The 10,112-nt window shown below is 41.5% G+C and overlaps 1 protein-coding gene across 2 annotated transcripts in view; it reads right to left on the bottom strand.

Moving 5' to 3' along the window:
* Positions 1–10,112, bottom strand: part of ATP23 (ATP23 metallopeptidase and ATP synthase assembly factor homolog) — a 133,398-nt gene that overhangs the window by 61,436 nt on the left and 61,850 nt on the right. The gene's annotated exons all lie outside the window — the stretch shown is intronic.

Consider the following 10,112-nt stretch of genomic DNA (forward strand, 5'->3'; position numbering starts at 1 on the left):
CTTGGCTCTCACCAACTCTTCCAGCTACTGGTTTCCAATCTTGCTGTGATCTGGTCAGCATTTTGCTTTCCCTCCTTTTCTCATTTTGGCCATTTGTTACCTTCAGAAGCTGCCACCCATCCTATGCTCCCTGCAAGTTTGTTCAGAAAATCATGAACCTGGGCATAACCCCACTTCTTCCTTCACCCAGGCTCTATGTGACATTACCACAGCAGGAAGCTACATGGCACAGTGGCTAAAGAGCCAGACCTGAAGTCAGAAAGGTTTGAGTTCAAATCCAGCCTGAAATACTTACTAGTTATATAAGTCTGGGCAAGGCACTTAACTTTTATCTATCTACCTTAGTTTCCTCTACTATAAATTGAGCACCTACCTTGCATGGTTTCTGTGATGATAAAATTAGATAATATTTGAGCTTGTCAAACTTCAAAGTGATATATAAATGCTAGATACAATTCTATCTCAGCAAAGGGAAGAAACCAAAAGAATAAACAATAAAAATCTCCAATATTGCTATCAAAAAAGTAATTGAAAAGATATTAACTACGTACCTACTTTTTCATCTTTATGCAATTTTTATAAAAGAAAAGAAAGGTAGGAGAAGGTACTAGCCAAGAGCACAGAATAGAAGGAGGCCATAAAGCCCAGCTCCCACGCACAATTATTCCCTTAAGACCTAGAAAATGCACCAGAATGAACCTTGATCAGAAAATCCAAGGAAAAATCACACGAAGTCATTTTTTCCAGCCCAGGTAGGCATGGGAAGACAGAAACAATGGGAACTAGGTCTAGTCAGGAGCACAGGAACTTCTATTGCAGGGACACTGAAGAAAGGTGCAGGGCTAGATGCAGAAGGGCATGAAGAGGTCCCACCTTGGTGCTAGGTAAGGAGCAGAAAGAGGTGCTACCTGGTAGCTCTGTCACCCATACCCCTGGACTGGGGCACATACTACAAACTGAAGAAACCTGTGCCCATGGGTGGGAGACCAGGGCAAGGAGTAGTTGCATGACTGAGGCTCTATCTGGAACAAGTAGCAAAAACAGAACTGGCACCTGTGTGGCTCTGACCATTGGATTAGAGGAGAATCATCCAGTTCCATACTTCAACAGAGTCTAAGAAGAACAAGGGGAGCCCTGAAGTTCTGCTGTTCTGTGCCTGGAAAGCCTTCCCGATAGCTAATGGTTACTGGGGCAGAAATAGTAGAGTGGAATTCAAATCATGGACAAACTTACAATATTATTGCCCAGATTCAAACCTAGATCAGAAGCTTACAAAGCTCAATCAGACTTTGGTCCACTAAAATTTTGCACATTCCCAGCCTAAGCTTCCACTAAAATTCCCGAAGAACACAGCTTTAACACCTGGAAAAAGCAATAGCAATACTCAAGAGAATATAAAACAGATCATTCTTCAGAAGTACATAAAGGGACAGTAAGGTGGTTCAGTGGATAAGGAACCAGGCATGGCAATGGAGGTCATGGGTTCAAACCTAACCTCTGACACTTCTTGGCTGTGTGACTCTGGGCAAGTCACTTAATTCCAATTTCTCACCCTTTACCACTCTTCTATTTTGGAATTCATACTTAATATAGATTTTAAGACAGAAGTTAAGGGTTTAAAAAAAAGTGCATAGAAACTGGCTCTAACACAAATTAGAATCTGGAAATAAGGCTGGAAGTATAAGTAAACAAATAAACAAAAGAATCCCATCATAAAGAACTGTTTTGTTGACAAAGATGTTCAAGACACAAACCAGAAGAAGAGAATCACTTCAAATGAATAAAGCCTCAATGGAAAAAACAAACGTAAGCAAATTCAACCAGAATTCCTAGATGAAATGAAGCAAGTGTTTTTAATAAAAGGAGTCTTTTTTTAATGACTTTCAAAATAAAATGAGACCACTAGAAAACAAAATTGGGAGGGGTGACGGGTGAGAGCTATGAAGGGAAAACATGGGAAAGAATAGTATCATACTTATAACAGGAGCTACAAAACCTTCCCCATACAAGAGACTCCTTAAAAAATTAGAATGTACCATTAGATAACATAAACTATTAAAACAAAGTAAAGTGACAGAAAATAGAAGAAAATGTCATATCATGTAAAAAAAAAAGTGACATAGAAAGGCAATCAAGAAGATATCATTGGACTGAGGCAGCCAGATGGCTCAGTGGATGGAGAACTAAGGCTAGAGATGGGGGGTCCTGGGTTCAAATTTGACCTCAGACACTTCCTATCGGGAAGTCACTTAATTCCCATTGTCCGCCTAGCCCTTATCACTCTTCTGCCTTAGAGCCAACATGCAATATGGATTCAAAGATGGAAGGTAAAGGCTTAAAAGGGGGAAAAAAGAATCATTGGACTACATGAAAGCTGTTACTGTATATAAGAATCAATTAAACTGGGGGGGAAACAATGAGAAAGGTGAGAAGAAACATTTCTTGTTAGAATTATCTTAACTTGTTTACAAAGAAACATTATCAAAAGAACTTTATGAAAAGCCTAGAAAAAAATATTACAATAGTGATAGCCTAAGAGGAAAGAGTTAACAATTTTTTATTATGACAACATACGCTATGGAAAGCAAGAGAAATTAAGGTACCATTTTTCTTTCTGAGAGTATTATAATCTTTATTTTGAAAAGAAGGTGAAAAGAATTCTTATGGAAAGTTTGTTTTTTGTTTGTTATCCTGAATTAACTGAATGGTATAGGATTATGTTTTCAGAAGTGATAGAAAGATATCTGCAGTTACAATCAGGGTTTGAGGAGATTCTAGCTGCGATCATCTAACAAATTGCACAATTTGCACCTATTTTATTATTAGTTTCGTTGTTAATATAGCATATGTTCAATAACTTTAATATTCATTTAATTCTGCAAGATGAAGGGATTTAATATACGGATGAGTAACTCCTATTAGGAAAAGTTATTAAAGAAATAACTGAGGTGGGGCCTCTGGCCTAGAATGGATTGAGAAATGTGTTGAAACTGTATTAATTAATGAGAAAATATATAAGGATACCCCCAGATTATCCTAAAGCTCAGGAGGATAAGACTAAATAAGGGAACAATTGAAGTAGCAGGCTGAATTGAGATCTCTAGATAAGATATACCTAACTATGGAAACTGAAACGTGTACATAGAAGAGTATGGAAAAGATTTGTGTAAAGGGTTATCTTCCTGTTCTGTTCCACAATTTAGGATGTCATTAGCCCTTTTTGTCTGCCATGTCATCCTCTTGACTAATAATAACCTTCAATCCAGTGAAATTCTTTGGTCTTTTTCCAACAGTTGCTTAGCCATATTTCTCACATCCCATTAGAGCATCATCAGAACTTAAGATTTAACATTTGGAGATACTTTGGAGTTTGTATTATCTTGACAGAGCAGCCAATCAGCACTTGGGTTGGATTTCTAAGTGCTAGAAGCAACTCATATCAGAAACTTAAAAGTCTAAAGCTATTTACTGAAGAATACAGAGGGTGAGAATACAGAAATCCCAAGCCCTGTGGTCCACTGATCCATTCTTACTAGCCCAAAAGAGGCAGAGCCATTTCGCAGGTTTAACCAGCCCTCGGCTTTCCAATTCCCACCTTCTAGGGCATGCTGCAGACTCCATTAGTCAAAGACACATGATGGCATGTGGAGAGGACCCACTCCACCCATCTCAAAGGAGGAGTTTTATATCCCAAAGTAGGGTTGGATGGAAAAATACTGGTTTCCTCCTGGGGCCATCTTGTGTAAACCACCTCAAGCCAGGGGGCAGGAGAAACTTGTGACCGGAGGGATGTGCTATATCTTATCTCTAAGATGGGTCTCACAGAGCTGAGCACAAATCTCTATGATACTTATTTCCTTATTTGTTCTCTTGCTGTCTGCTTACATCCACCCTTTGCCCTCGGTATGAGATGATGCATTCCTGCTCCATTGGAGGATGATGGGTTCAGGACTTCTGAATCAGTTAATGAGTTACTAATCTTCTGCAGCTCACTCCACAGATTAACTGGGGGGTGTATATGTGTATGTATGTACATTATATACATATAACATATAAAATTATATATGCTAAAGTTCCAGTTGTTTAAGTTCTATAATTGAAAATTCCTAAATGCTTCCTTTATACTTACTTTATCCTAGTCTATGTACCGTGTTCCGATTTGGCTTCACTCTGTATCAATTCATTCAAGTCTTCCTATGTTTTTCTGAATTCCTCCTGGTCATCTTTTCTTATGGCACAAAAATAATTGTATTATATTCATCACCTATAATTTGATCAGCTGTCCCTCAACCAAAGTCTAATGGAATTGTTTATGGATATCCACTCCTGAAATCCAGAAGACCTAAATGCAAATCCATCCTCACACATTTACTAAGTGATGTAGCCTTGGGAAAGTCACTTATCTGCCTCCGGTCCCTCAACTGTAAAATGGGGGTGATAATAGCATCTACCTTCCAGAGTTGTTGTGAGGATAAACAGGATAATATTTGTCTTAAGAACAATGTGCTTGGTATATCATTTCCATTTTTTGCCACTACAAAAGATGTAGCTATGGATATTTTTATATAGAAACAGGCTTTTTCTCTCTTTAATCTACTTGGAGAATATATATATATATATATATATATATATATATATATATATATCTCCCAGAATGGAATCTGTGGGTCAAACGTTTACATCCTCTTTTATCATGTCTGTCTGACCCAGTGTTCCTAGCCTATCCTTTCTCATCTTTTTCCAACTAGTGGATAGAGTGGGAGAGCTGGACTCAAATGAGTTCAAATCCAGCTTCATATAATTATGACCTGAGGCCCTGGTCAAGACACCTGTGGTGTCTGCTTCAGTTTCTTTATCTACAAAATGAGGGTACTAACATCCCAGGATTCTTGTAAGAATAAAATGATATCATAGTTGCAGAACCCTTTGCAAGCTTTAGAGAGATAAATACTTGCTGCTATTATTATTATTACTACTACTACTAGTACTTTTTTGTTGTCCTGGGTATTCATGGAAAGAAGTTTCTCCTTTAGTGGTCTTTATCACTGCTGATATTATTCTTGCAGGAATCATGCCACTCTTTGGTAGTCCCTCTCAGTTATCTGCCTTCTTTTCTCTATCTTGTGCATGACTAAAATTTGTGGATGAATTCCCCAATGTATCTACATTAATCATTCTAGTTACATCCAAATTATTTGTATCCATGTCACCAGAAATTTGTTTTTGAGAGCATTACTAGAACCTCAGTCTTCCTTGACTTTTTCCTTCAACCCCTGTATCTAATGTTCTTTAGAGGGGGGAAAACCCCTTTCCTTCTTTCTTAGAATAGAATCAGTTCCAAAGCAGAAGAGTGGTACAGGCTAGCTAGGTAAGTGGAGTTAAATGACTAGCCCAGGGTCACACAGCCAGGAAGCTTCTGAAGCCATATTTGAAACCCAACGCCTCTCATCTTCAAGAATGGCTCTCTATCCACTGAGCCACCTAGCTGCCCCGGTGCAGGGTTCTTAGCCTTTGTTTTGCATCATGGACCCCTTTAAAAGCCCACGGTTTTACTGCTCAGAATACGGGTTTGGATTCACAGAACAAAATGCACAGGATTCCAAAGGGAACAACTGATTTTAAAATTCGCTCATCAAAAATAGTTTTTTAAAACCAGTTTGCAGCCCCCAGGTAAAGGAGTTCCAATTTCCAATGGGTCCCCAGGTCCTCCTGAGGTTTTATGCCTTCTGCCCCTCTTTCCCTACAGTTTAAGGCAAGATCCAAGCCCATTATTTTGGAAATGAGAGAGAAAATCAGGGAGGTAGAGTGGAAAGAGCACTGAATTTGAGGCCAGAAGTTGTTCAGGCGTGTCCATATGCTCCTCGGAGGCAGAGACGGAGACATTTGCGGGGGTGGGGGTGGGGTGGGGGGTCGGGACGGGACGGGACGTTGCTAATTCCTTTTAGAGCCTCAAACAGCAGCTCAGGGTAGGCATCAAACATTAGTTGATTTGAATCTCAGACAGCCACGAAATTGGTCGGAAACAAGGAAGGCCTAGGATCGGGCTCCTCTGGAATGATTTACATCAGTCCCAGAGACTTGTTTTTGGCAGCGATTATTCTTCCCCCAACGTTCCTTTTTCCCTTAGGCTGAACAGCTCGATTCAGGGGATTCAGGGGAACCTCCGCCTTCAGGGGCCTCAGCGCCCGAACGAAGGGGATGGATGGGTGGGACCAGATCCAGGTGGGAGGAACCTTGGTAGAGATGCCCAAAGTGTTTCATTGGCGATAAGCGTGGGAGGGGGTGGGGGGAGGCAGACTGAGATGGCCCTAGTTAAAAAACAGCTCCAAGGGCTCCAGGTTCCTGGATAACCTCTACGTGGAAGGAAGGGCCCTCCCCGTCTCCTCACTTCCGATCCAAAGGCGCCCCAGGGTCCAACTGGGCTCGGAAGGCTAGAAAGGAGACACTGCACCTTTAAGTCTCCAGCCAGTTGAGAAAAACAAGCTGTGATTTATATAAGCGGGCAAAATCATGTGATTTGCAGGAAAGCTCTTCCCCCCACCGCCTCCTGCTCCCCACCCCTCCTCTTTTCGGCCTCCAACTGGCAGAGAGAAATTCCAAGAAAGAGGCACCAGCTGGGGGAGGGGGTTTGCAGGCTGGAGGGGAGGGGCCGGGCCAGAGCATTCATTCAGAAAGCGATAAAGCAAGGGGGGAGGGGGGGGTACCGGGAGGAGAAGGAGGAGGAGGGGAGGAAGGGGTCGAAATGGGAGGGGAGGGGGCTCAACATTGTTTTCATTTCTACTGCTTTTCCCCTGTCGAGCTGGAAGCTCCAAGAGACTCCAGTTTTCTGCCTCTCGGGCTCAGTACAACTTGGTTCCCAAACCAATCCCACCAGCAGGTTATTTATATTCCCTCACGCAGAGGGAAAGGAGGAGCCCCTCGCAGGGCTCACAGTGTTCTAAGAGCCTCCGGGGTTTGTACAATGTAGAAAGTGTTACAGCTGCCAACACATCGCTCCCTCTCCCCTTTTCCACCCTCTCTCCCTCCCTGCCTCCCTACCTCCCTCCTCTCTCCCTCTCCCCCCATCTCCTTCTCCCCTCTCTTTCTGTTTCCCTCCTCTCTCTCATCTCTTTCCCTCACCTTCCTCCCACTTCTTTCTCCTTCCTTTCTTCCTCTTTTCCTCCTTCCTCTCTCCCCTTCTTTCTCCCTTTCATCCTCACTTTCTCTTCCTTCCCTCTCCTTCTTGTCTTTATCCCTTCTTTCTCCCACATCCCATTCTCCCCACTTCCTGCTTCTCTTTTCCCTCCTCTTTCTCTTCCCTTCTCTCTCCCTCATCTTTCTCTCGCTTTCTTGCCACTTCTTTCTCCTTCCTCTTCCTTTTTACTTCCTTCTACCTTCCTCCTCTCATCTCTCCCCCTCATCTCTTTCTCCCTCCTTTATCTTTCCCTACTTTTTAATCCCTTTCTCTCTTCTCTTTCTTTCTCTCTTCCTCATTTCTTTCTCCCGCCTCTCTCGCTTTTTTCTCCCTCCCTGCTTCCCTCTTCCTCCTATTTTCTCTCCCCTCTTTCTTTCCCCTTCCTCATTTTTCCTTTCTCGAATACTTCTTTTCTCCTCTCTTCCTCTCTCTTCTCTTTTTCCCTCCTTCCTCTCTCTCATCTTTCTCCCTCCTCCTCCTCCCCTTTTCTTTTTCCATCCTTTCTTCCTCTCCTTCCTCTTTCTCAATCTCTACTTTCTCCCTTCCTCTTTTCTCTTTCTTCCTTCTCCCTCTTGTCTTTCTCTGTTCTCTCTTCCACTTCTTTCTTCCTCCTTTCTTACTCTTTTCCTTCTCTTTTTCTTTCCTCCCTTTTTCTTTCCTCTTTCTTCCTTTCTCCTTCCTTTTTCAACCTCTTCTTTCTCACTTCTTCTCTCTTCTCTTTTTTCTCCTTCCTCTCTCCCTTTCCTACCTCCTTCCTTCTCCCTCTTCTTTCTTCCCCTCTCATTCCTTTTTCTCTCTCCCCCTTTTCTTTTCTACTCTTCTCCCTCCTTTCTCTCTCAAACCCTTCAATCAAGGTGACTCAGTCATCACCATTTATGCTTATTTTGTATATCAGGGGACTGAAGATTTTTCCTACACCTTTCTAAAACACACACACCCCAACAAACTGGTTTCTGTATCAAGGAAAACACAGCAGGGGAGAGAGCAGTTCAGTAAATAATTTGGTTGGAAAAGAGCAAGATGAAAAACAGCCATTTCTACAGCAAAGAAGCCATAGTGTATAACCCAGAGAACTTAGCTTTCATAAAAAGAAAAAAAATGATGTAGCCTTTTTGGTCAGAGCCAAGGAAAACAGAAAATACATAATTTAGAGACCTTAAGAACCAACATAGAGGTCTTTAAAATATTCAGGGGTGGATGTTATGTCTACAAGGAGCAAAATCCTGGCCCAGAAGTTATTTCAGAAGTTTCTGAGGAAAAGGAGATTGCTCAAATCCTGGGGCCATGAGGATTTAGAAAAGAGATTACCCAAAGAGATCATCTCATCTATCCCTCTACATAGATAGAATCATAGATTGTTAGAACAAGAAGAAACCTTCAAGATCATGGAGTGAAACGTGCCCATGTTACATATAGAAAAGCTAAAGTGGAGGGAAGAAAAGTGACTTGTCCATGGTTCATCTAGCTAGTTACACAACTATAGCATGATGATGGGGATCCCTCCTGCTCTGAAAGATCACCAGGAAAATAATAAAAGCTAGTATTTGCATGTCACTTTGAGATTTGCAAAGGACCTTACAAAAGGCATCTCATTTTATCCTGATAACAACCCTGGAAAGTATAATCCCCATTTTACAGATACAAAATTGAGGTAGACAGTGATTAAGTGACTTGTCCTGGATCAAAGGGCTCATAAGTGTCTGAAGTGTTTGAATTCAGATCTTGACTCCTCTTTCCAATACAATACCTGGCTGCCTCTAAAAATACCTTAGTTTCCCAGGGCAAATATTTACATTAGGTTATCTCTAAGATGACTTGGGGATTCTGAGGTTATTGTTTTTGTTATTGGGTTTTTTTGTGGATGATAAGAACAGAGACTAGTACCTGTGACATGGAGGAAAATCGTGGACAGAGAAAAAAGGCATCAGAATTCCAATTTCATTCAAATCTCTCTTATCCTATTTACTACCTGTGTAACTTTAGGCAAATCATTTCAAATCCCAAGGGCTTTATTTGTGACATAAAAAACAATTATTAAGTACATCCTGTGTGCTAGACACCATGCTAAGCACAGGGGATACAAATGAGAAGAGAAGAGAAGAGAAGAGAAGAGAAGAGAAGAGAAGAGAAGAGAAGAGAAGAGAAGAGAAGAGAAGAGAAGAGAAGAGAAGAGAAGAGAAGAGAAGAGAAGAGAAGAGAAGAGAAGAGAAGAGAAGAGAAGAGAAGAGAAGAGAAGAGAAGAGAAGAGAAGAGAAGAGAAGAGAAAAAAAGATAGTGTCTCCCGTCAAAGAGCTTATAGTCTAATGAAGGAAGACAATTCACAAAAGGAAGATGAAAGGTTGCCAGAGAGAAGGTACTTGGCATGATGCTGCTGGAAGAATCCAAACTAAGCAGGGAAGCTGGTGGCAGATGGCTGGGATTTTGAGCCCTCTATAAAGAGAGGCTAAAGGAAGAGTTTTTTGCTCCATTCCTCCAAGCCCTCCAGTCAGAGGGGCAGCGGTAACCGAGGATATTGATGAGGTGTGAATACCAAAGCTGAAGCAATCTCCATGAGGATGAGTTTCTTGGTAGTGAGTTTATCTTGAATGGGGCATGATAATGATGGTGGTAGAATGAAAACCAAGCAAAGCCTCTGGTGACAAATGAAGATTTCCTCGTTTATCAAAGGATTAAAGGACCTGGATGATGCCCTACTCTGAAAAAGAGTTGGACAAGATGACTTCAGAGGTTCCTGCCAACTCTTTTCTATCAACCTAAGACCTGGAGTCCCTTCTAGCTATAAATCTGTGGTTCCATCTAGATTTATATATCACCTTGTAATAAATTCTATACCTGGGCACTATGACTTCCTGTATAATACTTTCATTTGGGGGATTCAAGCATACCACGAAAACTCACCTCCCCTACATTTTCCCATAAAACCTGAATGAATACTGCA

This window comes from Monodelphis domestica, chromosome 5 (genome assembly GCF_027887165.1).
Source record: "Monodelphis domestica isolate mMonDom1 chromosome 5, mMonDom1.pri, whole genome shotgun sequence".
Lineage (NCBI taxonomy): Eukaryota > Metazoa > Chordata > Mammalia > Didelphimorphia > Didelphidae > Monodelphis > Monodelphis domestica.